Below are 15,887 nucleotides of genomic sequence, written 5' to 3'. Positions count from 1 at the left end.
GACACACACAGACACACAGACACACACACACACACACACACACACACACACACACAAACACAAACACACACACACACACACACACACACACACAAAGAGAATGCCAGTTTAAGATGATGGAGTGAGCCACATGTAACTCTACTTCCTACTGAAATCTCTCTTTGAAAACAAGGGGCGCCCGGGTGGCTCAGTCGGTTAAGTGTCCAACTTCAGCTCAAGTCATGATCTCATGGTTCATGGGTTCAAGCCCCGCATCGGGCTCTGTGCTGACAGCTCAGAGCCTGGAGCCTGCTTCGGATTCTGTGTCTCCCTCTCTCTCTCTGCCCCTCCCCAGCTCGTGCTCTCTCTTTCTCTCAAAAATAAATAAATATTAAAAAATTTAAAAAAAATAAAAAAATAAGTAAAAACGGGGAAAAAACAAAACTTCAAGGTAAAAAAGATATAGAAAAAGCAGACGACCAAAATGAGAGTAAACCTAGCAGAGAGTCGGCCACCATCGCTCGCAATTGGCAAAGACTCAAAGGCAGGCAGACAAGTGGGAAACTTTTATAATGAAAACAGGGGCAGCTTCAGATATGGTTGGCGGCCATTGTAATGGGGAAACTGGAGATGAGCTGACTAGAAGCCAGGCTTCTTATGTGATTGGTTTGGCTTTCTCTGGTTGGTCCTGTGTTGGAAGTAGGGGCAAAATATAAAGAAGCAGACCCATCAACAAGTTCTAACCATTCTGGGCTGTTTGACTCAGAAGCTGTGGTTTGGCTTCCCAGGCTGGTGGTTGCTGTAGAAGTCATGGGTCAGAGTTCTACTGTCATATGAGACCTGGCTATTTTCTGTTTGTATAGTCAGTCTCTTAGAGAACAGGAGATAAAATCACTAACATTTTGGAAGCTGGAAAGCAGACGGATAGTGGGAACTAATTTAGCAGACTCTTCTTCATCTATCAAAGGACAGGCCAAAAGCAAGCCTGGTTTGCCCTACAAAACCACCAAAAGCCTCAAGAATTGGAAGCACCAGGTACCTCAAGAAGCAGGGGTAAAGTTGGGATGAAAAGCAGAATAACTGGTTAAAAGTCTATTTCAGAAGCAGTTGGACCACCTGATTTCCTTCCTAGCTGCCAACCCTGCAGAAGGTTTAGGATTGATTCCCTGGAGACGATAAAGTAGAAGATACCTTGTCTAGTTAAGAATAAGGGTGCCATACTAGGGAACCTGGGTGGCACAGTCAGTTGAGCATCCGACTCTTTTTTTTTTTTTTTTTAATTTTTTTTTTCAACGTTTATTTATTTTTGGGACAGAGAGAGACAGAGCATGAACAGGGGAGGGGCAGAGAGAGAGGGAGACACAGAATCGGAAACAGGCTCCAGGCTCTGAGCCATCAGCCCAGAGCCTGACGTGGGGCTCGAACTCCCTGACCGCGAGATCGTGACCTGGCTGAAGTCGGATGCTTGACCGACTGCGCCACCCAGGCGCCCCGAGCATCCAACTCTTGATTTGAGCTCAGGTCATGACCTCCTGGTTCATGAGATCGAGCCCCACATCAGGCTCTGCACTGACAGTGTGGAACCTGCTTGGGATTCTCTGTCTCCCTCCCTCTCTCTCTGCCCCTACCCTGCTTGCTCTTTTCCTCAAAATAAAAAGGTAAACTTAAAAAAAAAAAATTAACAACAACAAAAAGAATGGGGTGTCATACTAAAAACATGAGGATTCAGTGAAAATTACTTACTTTCATATTTTCAAGATTCCTACCTCACTTTCCCACATCAGCAACCAACGTTAGAAGCCAAGTGTATACGAAAAATTTTCAGATAATTTTGTTATGAGCATACATTAAACTTTCTTTAGTATCTTACAACAACGAAGAAGGCCAATAGTAGGATACTTCTAAATGGGCGAAAAGATTATCGGGAAATAGAAAACTGCATTGTTCTAAGCATACCTTTCCTACTTACCAGATTCTATGGGGTTTCTGCCTTCTATAGTTTTTGAGCTGTTTTACACTGCTGAAGAGATATATGTTAATTTGTAGAAAGCTGATAATAATGCAAATAATTATTGTCTTTAGATGTGCAAATAAATGCTGTTAGGTGAAGCTTCTATTGACAACCCCACTCCCCAACACCTCTTAATAAGCCAGCTTTGTGTATATTGAGAAAATGTATGTCAACGTTTTTGATAGGCTTAGAGATTTGGTTTTTGGGTTTTCCTTTGAACTGATTGTAACATCTTTTCCAGATCCTTCATTAAATAATGAGTTAAGTCAAATCTTTGACATGTATTTATTTCATATCTGCATCTGATTCATAATTTTCTTTTCTTTTCTTTTTATTTACTATTATCCTTTAAGAAGTCCAATTCAGTGGGAATGCAAACTGATGCAGCCACTCTGGAAAACCATACAGAGGTTCCTCAAAAAATTAAAAATAGAACTACCCTATGACCCAGATATTGCACTACTAGGTATTTATCCAAAGGATACAGGTATGCTGTTTTGAAGGGGCACACCCCCCCCAATGTTTATAGAAATGCTATCGACAGGGGCGCCTGGGTGACGCAGTCGGTTAAGCGTCCGACTTCAGCCAGGTCACCATCTCACGGTCTGGGAGTTCGAGCCCCGAGTCAGGCTCTGGGCTGATGGCTCAGAGCCTGGAGCCTGTTTCCGATTCTGTGTCTCCCTCTCTCTCTGCCCCTCCCCCGTTCATGCTCTGTCTCTCTCTGTCCCAAAAATAAACGTTGGAAAAAAAAAAAAAAAAAGAAATGCTATCGACAATAGCCAAAGTATGAAAAGAGCCCAAATGTCCATTGGTGGATGAATGGATAAAGAAGATGTGGTCTATATATACAATGGAATATTATTCGGCATTTAGAAAGAATGAAATCTTGCCATTTGCAACAACATGGATGGAACTAGAGTGTATTATGGAAGTTAGTCACAGAATGACTTCACTCATATGTGGAATTTAAGATACAAAGCAGATGAACAAAAGGGAAGAAAAGCAAAAATAATATAAAAACAGGGAGGGGACAAAACATAAGAGAACAAACTGAGGGTTGCTGGAGGGTTGTGGGTGGGGGATGGGCTAAATGGGCAAGGGGCATTGAGGAGGACACTGGTTGGGATGAGCACTGGGTGTTATATGTAGGGGATGAGTCACTGGATTCTACTTCTGAAATCATTATTGCACTATATGCTAACTAACTTGGATGTAAATTTAAAAAAATAATAAAAATATAAATAAATAGAAAGAAAGAAAGAAAAGAAAAGAAAAGAAAAGAAAAGAAAAGAAAAGAAAAGAATCCAGGTCAGGGGTGCCTGGGTAGCTCAGTCAGTTAAGCGTCCAAATTCAGCTCAGGTCATGATCGCACGGTTTGTGAATTCGAGCTCTGCGTTGGGCTCTGTACTGACAGCTCAGAGCCTGGAGCCTGTTTCAGATTCTGAGTCTCCCTCTCTCTCTGCCCCTCCCCTGCTCACACTCTGTCTCTGTCAAAAAATAAATAAACATTAAAAAAAAAAAGAGAAGTCCAATTCAAAGATTTATTTTTGGTAGGGATATTTGGGAAGAAAAGAGATTGGTTAGAAAAATCATTTTAGGGATGGTTGGCCGTTTCCAGTCCATGGAGCATGCAACTCTTGATCTCTGGGTTGTGAGTTCAAGCCCCACACTGGGTGTAGAGATTACTTAAAAATAAAATCTTTCAAAAGAAAGAAAGAAAGAAAGAAAGAAAGAAAGAAAGAAAGAGAGGAAAAGAAAGAAAGAAAGAAAGAAAGGAAGGAAAGATGAGGAAGAGAGAGAAAGAGAGAAGGAAGGAAAGAAAGAAAAAGAAAAAAAGAAAAAATCACTTTAGATTAGTTACAAGAAAAAAAAGAATATTTGGTGAAATTCACTACACTCTGAACTGAAAGGTGACTGGGTGCATAACTGGCTTCTTGGAAGTTTTAATCCCTTTAGTTTCATTAGGATTTTGTGTAGGCATTTTATCAGAAATTCTCATTTCTCCCTCGAAGGCAGATGTAAATTACAACATGAAAAAAATGCATTCTGGTTCTAGTTTGAATTTTTTTTTCTTTTACACAATAATGATTTCTGAATCTCCAGTCAAAAGCTGTCTCTAAATACTTACTCCCAGTGCTACTCAAAGCAATGAAAAAGGGACCTTGCTCCAAAATGTAAATCACCATACTGTTTCCTTCACTGAAAAATTCTTCCTACAAAACTGTGCTTGCTGACATAGATACTTCACATTCTGGAACAAACTTTTATCTTATTGAGGACTGATAAAAGCCAATTGTGGAGTACCTAGCTGGCTCAGTCATAGAGCATGTGACTCTTGATCTCAGAGTCATGAGTTCCAGCTCCACCTTGGGAGTAGAGTCTACTTTAAAAATAAATAAAAATGCATTAAAAAAAAAACCCAAATTGCAGAAAATGAAATGTTTTCCAGCTTTAAAAAGGAATTAAATTATAATACGTGCTACAACAGGAGTGAACCTTGAAGGTATTTATGCTGAGTGAAATAAGCCAGACACAAAAGGACAAATAATGCATGATACCACTTACATGAGGTTGCTAGAAGAGTCAAATTCATAGAGACTAGAGTGGAATAGTGGTGACCAGGAGCTGGGGGGAGAGAGGAATGGGAAGTTACTGTTTATTGGGCACGGAGTTTCAGTTTGGGATGATGGAAAAAATCTGGAGATGGATGGTGGTAATAGTTACAAAACAATGTAAATATACTTAATGCCATGGAATTGTACATTAAAAAATGGTTAAAATGGTAAATTTTAAATTATATATGTATATGTATATATATATATTTTTTTTTTTTTTTACCACAGTTGTAAAATGATTAAAGTGATAGATTTTAAGTTATACATACTTTACTGCAATTTTTTTTTGTTTACATTACAGACCAGCTAGTCCAAAGACTACACTTTGAATTGTACTATATTAGACTCCAGGCTTCTCAAACTAAATTTATCAACACCAGCAGATCTTTTCACATGCTGCAAACTAGCTCCTTTCTAACTCTCAACTCCACATTTATTCTACCTTTCTCCACTGTTCATTCAGTTACGAACACTAGAAATCGGTGAAATGTCCTAGACTCCTGCCTCCCCTTCATCTTTTTGTATATAATTTGAGCAATGATTGTCTAACTGTACTGGTAATAAAGAAGCTGTTCCTCAGCTTCAAGCCGTTTATGCTTAGTTTTGTGGTGCTGAGGCTGGGTCTTTGCGTTTCACCCTTTTCCTTCACCAGACTGGCTCTCTGTTAGCTCCTGCCAATAGTCAATAGTGGGAGATGAGAGGTAGGAAGAAGGGAGAAGGGACTGCTGCTCCTTCCTGTTCACTTTTTGTTTCTATCCAGTCACATGCCAGCAGTAGTCCTGGACTCCTTTCCATACTCCCAGAACTAGCCTTATCACATTCCTCAGAGGGACCAGTACCAGCTAGGCAGCAACTCCCTCAGAGGTCTGAGTCACGAAGAGGCCCACCGCTGAGCTACTGAGCTACCAGTATAAGTCAGGTAGCGTGTTTTTAAGGTCTGGGTTCCAGCTCCCGAGGGCCCCTCCTTCAAGTGTTTAATCCCAACGATCCCAACCTTGACTCTTTATTTCCCCATCTACTTCTTGCAGTTACTACTTCTTAGTCCCACTTTCTTTTCAATTCTCCAATGCCTATGATATCTCCAATAACTGTTTATATGAATTTTCTTAGTTAAGGTAACTGCTGTAGTTTGTTGAACACTGACTAATACAGAAAATGGTCCCAAGAATAGTTCTAGGAGGCTGACTTTCAGCTATAGGATTTGGGGTTGATTTGTTTATATCCTTAAATTCAAATGCAATGTTGAGCAAGTTGTCAGTGGGAAATGGGATGTAGTGGCATCATAAATGATCAACTTATCACCTTTAGTCATTTGTGTTGGAGTGCCCACTAAAGCAAACGCTTTGAAGTCACGTATGACTGTTTGATGGTAATGTAGACAGTAACAACTCTATGTTGGGAGTGGCTTCATTTGCTCCCCACAAAGAACTCATATAAGAAATGGAAAAGGTCAAGTCATTAAACATTCAGTTCAAGAGACAGAGAAAGCTTCTTTGGCAGTCCTAAAGAATGGCTATTTTTTATACTTACAAACTAATATTGCTGAAAATCAAACATAGAATTTAATTGTGCAGATTTCAGAATTACAACATAAGTTGATTTCATAGCCATGCCAGAACTCTCTAGTGAAAGATAAGGCAATGATGGGGAAGGGGATGACACTGAAACTGGAATGATGACATCTGGGTTGGTGCCCAAAGAGTAACTTTACACTGAAGAAATCTGACAAAACTACCTTAGCCACATTATCAAGGCTATAAGTCATATGTATGGACTGCCTAAAAAAACTAGGACTGCCATAACAAAATGCCATAGACTGGGTGGCTTCAAGAACAGAAATTTATTTCTCATAGTTCTAGAGGCTGAGAAATCCCAGACCAAGGTGATGGCTAATTCTGTTTCTATTGAAAACTCTTTTCCTAGCTTGTAGATGGCCCATTTCTCACTATGTCCTCAGGTGATGGAGGGTGAGGGAGATCTCTGGTGTCTCTTGTATAAGGACACTAATCCTATTGGATCAAGGCCCCACCCTTACTACTTCATTTAATCTTAATTACAGCCTAAAGGCCCTATCTCCCAATAGGGTCAAATTGGGGCCTAGGGCTCAACATATGAATTTGTGGGGCTAAGGAAGGACACAATCCAGTCCATAGCAATATCCTTGATATAATTTGATGCAAATGGCACTCTGTGGCCTTCCTCCCAAAACACATAGCCCCAGGCTTTTTTGCTTCTGTCCCTCATCTCTCTCTCTTTTTTAAGAATCTCTACACCTAACTGTGGGTCTTGAACTCATGACCTTGAGGTCAAGAGTCAGATGTCCTACCAACTAAGCCAGCCAGGCAACCCCAGTCTAATCATGAGATAAACATCAGACAAATCCCTATTGAGTGACAAAATACTTGATTAGTACTCTTCAAAACTGTCAAGGTCATCAAAGACAAGGAAAAGTCCCAGCTAAGAGGAACCTAAGGAGACATGTCAACTAAATGTAAAGTGGTATCCCTGATAAGATCCTAGAACACAAAAAGGATTATCGGGTAAAAGTTAAAGTAATCTAAATGAAGTATGGACTTTAATTAATAACAATGTAATGATATGGGTTCATTAATTATGCAAAGGTACCATACTAAGATAAGATGTTAATAATAGGGGAAGTTGGGTGAGGGATATATGGGAACTCTTTATTCTATCTTCACAAGTTTTTTTTATAAATCTAAAATATTCTAAAATAAAAAGCTTATTTAACAGGTAAAAATAAAAAAAACCAATGTAGGCACAATTATCATAAGGAGTAGCAGAAATGAAATGGTGTTCAGAAAGTTTTGATATGTAAGAATCTTTGGCAGTGGGTGATTGATCCTGGTGTCCTAAGTTAAATGGATAGCTTAATAAAATGTTATTGGAATTACCCACTTATGGTATTTCTAGTTAAGACCCTGTGCTGGACGAGACATAAACTCTGGACAAAACACACCATAAAAACACCTCCCTGAAGGCACTGGAGAGTGAACAAAAGCAGGTAGATTCTGACAGGGAGTCAACACTTACAAGTAATGACATGAGGTGAATTTATAGTCTTTAACCTGACAATCCAACCAGGTAGAAAGCCATCAAAGACATATAAGAACTGAACAACACGATTAACTACTTTGTCCTAATTGACATTAATAGAACTCAAAGACATATAAGAACTGAACAACACGATTAACTACTTTGTCCTAATTGACATTAATAGAACTCAATGCCCAACAACTATATTGCCTTCTTTTCAAGGGCAAATGGCATATTCACCAGGATAGACTATATGTGAAGCCAAAGAACAAGTACTGATAAATTTTTAAACATTGACAATTTAAAAGAAAGTTTCTCTGACACTGGGATTAGTTACAAATAACAAGATTCTAAGAAAACTAAAAATATTTGGAGATCAGTATACATACTTCTAAATAATCCACAAGTCAAAAAATCAAGAGAAATTAGAAGATATTTTTAGGGGCGCCTGGGTGGCTTAGTCGGTTAAGCGTCTGACTTAGACTCAGGTCATGATCTCACAGTTGGTGAGTTTGAGCCCCATGTGGGGCTCTGTGCTGACAGCTCAGAGCCTGGAGCCTGCTTCAGATTCTGTGTCTCCCTCTCTCTCTGCCCCTCCCCCATGCATACTCTGTCTCTTTCTCTCTCTCAAAAATGAATTAACATTAAAAAATTAAAAAAAATTTTTTTAAAGATGATATTTTTAAATGAATGTTAGTGAAAACATTTTGATATTTGTGGGATACAGATAAAGCAGTGCTTCCAGGGAAATTTATAGCTTTAAATTTTTATATATTAAAAGAAGATCTAAAATCAACAATCTACATTTTCACCTTAAGGAATTAGAAAATAAGAGCAAATTAAGCCCAATGGAAATAGAAGGAAATAAGATAAAAGCAGAAATCAACAAAATAGAAAATAGACAAAAATAGCAATAAGCAATGCAAACAAAAGCTTGCTTTTTTGAATTAATAAAACCCACAAGCCTCCAGTCAGAATGATCAAGAAAAGATAAAAACTATTTGAGGAACTGAAAGTTGATTTAAAAAAAATTTTTTTAACGTTTATTTATTTTTGGGACAGAGAGAGACAGAGCATGAACGGGGGAGGGGCAGAGAGAGAGGGAGACACAGAATCGGAAACAGGCTCCAGGCTCTGAGCCATCAGCCCAGAGCCCGATGCGGGGCTCGAACTCCCGGACCGCGAGATCGTGACCTGGCTGAAGTCGGACGCTTAACCGACTGCGCCACCCAGGCGCCCCTGAGAGTTGATTTAACATTTGAAAATCAACCAATGTAAGTTACCTGTGTCATGCCTGGTTTTCAGATACTTCTGCACCCAATAGGAGATACTGCTGTAGCATTACAACCCTCAACTGGAAAATCCTCGAAAGATAGTGGTGAAGCAAAATCCTCTCAGTGGGTAGATCTCCAAAAAATACATTTGGTTGTCCACTCTATCTGGATGGTGAACTGGCCAGAAGAACAGATATATACTGATTAATTAACTGGTAGTTGCTAATGATTTCATTGCATGCTTAGGAGACTTGGAGAGAATAGAGGCCTTTGAAGATAATTAGAAAGAAGGTGTGGGGAAGAGGTATGTGAATGGACCTTTCCAATGGGCAAGCTGTAACGATATTTGAGTTCAATAAAAATGCTCACAAAAGGTCATCTTTTGCAGGGGAGGCTCTCAATCAGACAGACAAGAGGACACATAGTATAAATGTCACTCTACCTTTTTCCAGACATAGCAGTGTTTGTTCAAGGAGCTCAAGTACAACATGGCCATGTTACAGGGATAGAGACTATGCATGGATTCAACAGCATCAGCTTCCCCTTAATAAGTCTGACCTGGCTAAGCCCCTAGGAAGCCTCACATACTTGCAATAAAGACTTAGGCTAGACCCTCAGTATGACATTCCCTGGGGCAGCAGTCAGCCAATTAGTAGCAAATTGATTACACTGGACTCCTTATATCATAGAGGTAACAGCAATCTGTCCTTACTGAAATAGATGTATATTATGGGTATGGATTGTATCTTCCCTGCTCATATGGTACTTCGGCCAGCACCACCATCATCCATGGATTTAAACAGAATGCGTATTTACTATAATGGTGTTTTATATGACATTGCTTCTAATCAGGAAACACATTTCACCAAAAAAGAAGCATGCTAATGGGCTCTTGTCTATGGAATTCATTGATCTTTCCACATACCCCATTATCCAGAAGCAGCTAGTCTGATGGAATGTCCGAACAACCTAGTGATGGCTTGGTTTCAATGCCAATGCCAGTGCGGAGAGGACATCTTGAAAGATTGGCATTATCTTCCAAAATTAACACATCCTTCAATGTATAATGCTGTCTCTTCTATAGCCAGAATGAACAGATCCACAAACCAAAGGTGGGAAAGAAGTGGCTTTTCCCATTCTTACACCTAATAATCTACTTCCAGATTTTTTACTTCCCATTTCTTCAACTTTAAGTTCTGTTGGTTTGGAAGCCTTAGTTCCAACAGGGAAATGCTTCTACCACAAACACAGTAATTGTTCTATTGAATGGGAAGTTGAGATGTCATCTAGCCATTTTGGGCTCTTCATGCCATGGGACCAACAACCAAAAATGGATTACTCACTGAGTGAGATGACTGATCCTAAATACCAAGGGGGAACTGGGTCTCTGCTACATAATAGGGACAGTTTCCCAAGAGTTTCTCTGAAATCCAGGGGATTTTCTGAGCACTTCCACATCTAATAGGAAAGACTGATGGGAAATTAAAGCAGTCAGAAAAAAGTAGGACCCTGAGAGAGATTCAGGAATGAAAGTTTGGTTCACCCCACCAGATAAAAACCCAAAGGTTCTAGTGGAGGGCAAAGGAAATAATCAATGGATAGTGGAAGACAACAGTTATAAATGTCAACTAGGACCTGTGACCACTTACATAAATGAGCACAATAACAGCAATGCCTATTTTCTTGTAACTTTTTCCTGTGTGTACATAAAAAGAATCTCTCTCCTGATTCCTCTTGTTTTATATAAGGATTTCTGGTTGCTGTTAACTTTACAATTTAGTCTTTTGGTTTAGTATATTCAGATAGGACCTTGACTGAATGTGAGTAGTACTTAACATCACTTATATATGGATACTGTTAACTATAACTGAATGGCAAGCATTCTCCTGACTCAGGACATTTGTAGATGCTATTTTCTCTTCTTTGAATGTTCTTCTCCTACATATTCATAAAGACTTCTCTTTCACCTTCTTTTAATCTTTATTCAATGTCACTTTTCCCAGATATGCTTTCTCTGACCACTCTATTTAAAACTCGAAGTACTTGGGATGCCTGAGTGGCTCAGTTAGTTCAGTGTCCAACTTCGGCTCAGGTCATGATCTCACAGTTCGTGAGTTTGAGCCCCAAGTCAGGCTCTGTGGTGACACCTTGGAGCCTGGAGCCTGGAACCTGCTTCAGATTGTGTGTGTGTGTCTCTCTCTGCCATTCCCCCACTTGTGCTCTGTTTCTCTCTCTCTCTGTCTCAAAAATAAACAACAAAAGAAATTTAAACTCAAAGTACTTATCACCATCTAAAATATTATATATTTTACTTGTTTACCTCACTGACTTTCTGTTTCCCACTCCAGCTTGTTAACTGCTATATCTTTAGTGCATAGAACAGTGTAGACACTCAAGAAATATTTGTTGACTATGGAACATTGTTATGCAGTTTAAAATAGTGAAGTAGATCTATAAATACTAAATAAGCTATTATTTATAGTGTCCTTTCAGAAATAAAGGAAGAACATAAATGTGGATTTTAGCTTATTACCTAAGTTAAAAATTTTTTTTTCCATTTTTTCAGTGTTGGGAGACACTTGGACATGGTTTTCAACTTAGGGGAAAAGGCCAGTAGCATTGGAATAGATTAATACATAGGAAAAAGCGGATAATTGATGGAACAAGGTCCATGAGGAGATAACATGAGATGGTTGCAGAGCACAGTGAAAGCACTGTGCTTGGATAAGAGGAGTTTTGTGATAAGGAGCCTTAAAATTAAAGGAGTTCTCAACTGATGGCTTCCATGATCCTCATAAATGGAGGATAGAGGTCAAGGCAAAGGGCAAGGGTTTGGGGAATGTGATTAATTTGTGAGGGTTTAAGAAAGGTATTATGGTTATATTAACAAAATTATTTTATTTAATCCTCACATCAACCCCCATGAGGTATTATCTCCACTTTACAATATTATTCTATTTTATAAATGTAAAAACAGAAGGGCTGCGATTATGTATTATGCACAGGACTGCATAGCTAATGAATGATGGAGCCATTTTAGTAAACTCTAACCCAGGCTTCTCTTGACTTCAGTTTACTGCAGCCTGTCTAGGCCTCATGTTCCTCAGCAATAATGTGGAAATGGTCCCAAGCTACCCCATCCTCTAAAGTAATTGTCCCCAGAGTGGAGTAGGATGGGCACATCCAGGGTGTACATGATGGTCCATCAGAATGTTAAAAGAAAATGTTAGATTTCTATTCACATTTTAAATCTAAAAAAAAAATTTAAGAAATTCAGGTTTGCTACTATTCAATATACAGATGGACACTGGTATCCTTATTTGGTCTGGATGCCAGCTGGTTGTGAGTCATTTTGGAATCTTGAGGGAGAGATAGGAGTTCCACAGTGCAGATGGACTGATAGTGGTGCTCGCCCATCTTACATTTTTTGTGCTTATGAGATGACATCAGTGTGTTCATTTTTGTAGAAACAAGACTTAAATAGCGGAATCTTTATAATACAGTGGTCTATGATGGAATGGGGACTGATGACAAAGGTATTTGGCTTCACTCAGAGATTTGCTAGGCATTTCTGGTCAAAGTATTAAAATAGTTGTCAGAACCTATAAATACCTGACTTATCTTTCACAAAAAGAAACATTCTGGGGCGCCTGGGTAGCTCAGTTGGTTGAGCGTCCGACTCTTGATTTTGGCTCAGGTTGTGATCCCAGGGTTGTGGGACTGAGCTCCGAGTGAGTCTCTGTGCTGAGCACGGAGCCTGCTTGGGATTCCCTCTCTCCATCTGTCCCCGTCCCCTGCCCCTGCTCTCTCTCTCTCTCTCTCTAGCTGAAAAAAACCAACCAACCAACCAACCAAACAAACAAACAAAGACATTCAAATTTTGCTGACTTTTTCAACAAGGTGGCTGTGAATAGTATGCTATTTTATAAATACAAAAAAAAACCCATGTTTTGAAACTGTTCCTTCAAGCTAAAGTCCATAGTGTAATGAATGAGAAAACAATTGCTTTTTGAAAGCTACTATAAATATTTTGAAAAGTGATATTAAGAAGCATTTTGGTGGGTTTTTTGCCAAAAAACATAGAAAAAAAATTATTATTATTTTTAAGTAAGCTCTATGCCCAACATAGGGTGTAAACTCAGGACCCCAAGATCAAGAGTCACATGTTCTATGGACTGAGCCACCCAGGTGTCTTGTTGGAAGTATGTCACTTATAAAAATGCTCATATTTGCACACATAAATCTTTGGAAATACTTTTCTACTGTGTTTAAGAATCTTCCAAATAAAATAGAGATCCAATGGATTTTAAATATATTTAGTAAAAATATAACATCTTCTGATCAATTTGCAAATGCAGCTGATTGATATCCTGGAAAATAAAAACTAATTAGCTGGACTTGAATAAAATTGAATGGGACTTAACAATTAGTTTCATGTTTCAGGTACTTGGGTGGCTCAGTTGGTTAGGTGTCTGACTCTAGGTTTTGGTTCAGGTCATGATTTCAAGGTTCGTGGGTTCCAGCCCTGCATCAGGCTCTGTGTTGACTGTGCAGAGCCTGTTTGGGATTCTCTCTCTCTCTCTGTCTCTCTCTGCCCCTCCCCTACTCACCCTCTCCATCTCTCAAAATAAATAAACATTAAAAATTTTTTTTTACTTTCATGTTTGAGTAAATCCAGCTAAATATTTTTCCCATGTTTGAGTAAGTCCAGCTAAATATTTTTCCATTTGGATCCTTTATATCTTTGTGAGTTTCATTTCCATTAAAACCAAGTAATAGATAATAGGTACAAACTTTGAAAATATTATTATAGTATATTAAACCATCATTTCAAAAATGAATTAAAATCAAATTGAGTTTACTTTAAAAACAAGGTCGTGGAAGCAAAAAGGTAATAAACAGTTTTATATTTTAAAATATCATGTTTCTTTCATCTTCATCTTATCCTTTAATTTTTAAATTTTAAAACATTTTTATGATTTAAAAATGTCCACGACAAATTAGGCATTATTACACACATACAATGTATTGATAATGTGGGTTCATGTTATAACATGTTGAGAGTTTGTGATAATAAAAAATTTGGAGATCATTTATTCAAGTACCAGGTTTTTCAAGCTGAGCACTACTGACAATTTGGCCTGGAAAATTCTTTTTGTGGGGACTTTCCTGTACATTGTAAGTTATTTAACAGCGTCCCTGGCTTCAACCTACTAAAAACCAAATACCAATAGTACTCCCCGCACAATCAGTTGTGACAATCTAAAACTCCCCCAAACAGTGACAAGAGTCCCCTTAGGGTAGGGTTGTCAGATTTAGCAAAACAAAACAAAACAAAACAAAAGCAAAAACCAAAACAAAAGGAGGTACTTATTTTTTTAATCCTATTATCTATTTATTGGAAATCCAAATTTAACTGGGTTCCTGTGTTTTATGCAACAACCCTAAGGGAAGAGGGCAAACCCACTCTTGCATTGGGAACCACAGGTGGAAAGTCTTATTATGTTACGTATGTTATGTCTTATTACTTACTTATGTCTTATTATGTTACTTATTATGTTACTCTACATCCTTGCCTCTTTCCCAACCTCATCCTACCTTCCAAACACTTCCACTATGCTCTCCGGAACTCATTATCCATAACCTGCAAAAGTCCCTGTGTTGTCAAGCTTTCTCTTCCATTTATCTTTATTAAAATCCGGCTGACTCTCAGTCAGTCAGATATTCCTGTTGCCCCACCCAAATGGTGCTGTTTATAGACAGAATGTGATATAAGCAAAAACTATAACTGGTGTTTCCAATGGAAAACTATGCATTCTTCAGGTTATCTGATTCTAGCCTTGTATTGCTTAAAATTTTTTAAATATGTTTATTTATTTCTGAGAAAGAAAGAGAGAGACAACACAAATTTGGGAGGGGCAGAGAGAGAGGGAGACAACAGAATCTAAAGCAGACTCCAGGCTCTGAGCTGTCAGCATAGAGTCCAACTTGGGGGTCGACCCATGAACCTCAAGATCATGACCTGAGCTGAAGTCAGACACTTAACTGCCTGAGCCATCCAGGTGCCCCTAGCTTTTTGTTGCTTTTGAGGTATTTTACAATTCTGTAAACTGTAGAGAACTAATAGTAATGCATAATAATTCTTGTCTATAGACATGAAATAAATTCTGTCCAGTGGAAATTTAGTGGACTAGCCTCCTCCAATATGGGTAGAAGTCAATTTTGCTTTCTTTTCAAGTTCACTTCAATTTTCCTGACCTATAAATGTGGATTCACCTTTGGACATCTCACTGGTTAACTTATTAATAGTGGTTAAAACCTTTAACACATTTCATTTTATATCTGTATAAGTCATGATTTTAATTTTTTTTAAGATTTCTTTTCTTTTGAGAGAGAGAGAGAGAGAGAGAGAGAGAGAGAGAGAGCGCACTTGAGCAGAGGAGAGGGGCAGAGGGAGAAAGAGAGAATCCCAAGAAGGCTCTATCCTCAGGGCAGAACCCAACTTGGGACTTGATCCCATGACTCTGGGTCATGACCTGAGCTGAAATCCAGAATCAGACACTCAACTGACTGAGCCACCCAGGTATCCCATGATTTTAATTTTTTTACAGTTTTTAAAAATTTTCCTTTAACAGAGGTGGGATTGTTGTTGTTTTGCTTCTTATTGCTATATTCTGGCTATTATTCTTACACTTTGCTTAAAAAGAAAAAGAACAGCCAGCTTCTCTGAGGCCCATGCCACTCACCTGCTTAATTCTTTTTCTCTTCTCCTTATCTGCTGTATTCATGTAACTCCCCCTTCAGTCAAGCAAAGACTTTGGCCAATTATTTCCCTCTACCATAAGCCCTGTCATTATCCTGGGTGACTTCAACAATCAACAAGATGATCTGTCCACTAGGGTCCTGGCCACTCATTTCTTTGATCTCAATATCCTTTTCCTTGACTTCACAGGA

At 38.7% G+C, this 15,887-nt stretch overlaps 1 protein-coding gene across 3 annotated transcripts in view; it reads right to left on the bottom strand.

The window, feature by feature from the left end:
- Nucleotides 1-15,887, bottom strand: part of EXD2 (exonuclease 3'-5' domain containing 2) — an 89,633-nt gene that overhangs the window by 62,483 nt on the left and 11,263 nt on the right. For all 3 annotated transcript variants that reach the window (XM_047861181.1, XM_047861182.1, XM_047861179.1), the window contains exons 2-3: nt 8,943-9,110; nt 4,556-4,615 (exon numbers count right to left, since the gene is read on the bottom strand). The gene's annotated coding sequence lies outside the window, so the exon portion shown is untranslated. The remainder of the gene's footprint in view (nt 1-4,555; nt 4,616-8,942; nt 9,111-15,887) is intronic.

This window comes from Prionailurus viverrinus, chromosome B3 (assembly GCF_022837055.1).
Source record: "Prionailurus viverrinus isolate Anna chromosome B3, UM_Priviv_1.0, whole genome shotgun sequence".
Classification (NCBI taxonomy): Eukaryota; Metazoa; Chordata; class Mammalia; order Carnivora; family Felidae; genus Prionailurus; species Prionailurus viverrinus.
Note: the sequence above shows the minus strand (reverse complement) of the source record. Positions and strands in the feature narration are given on the sequence as shown.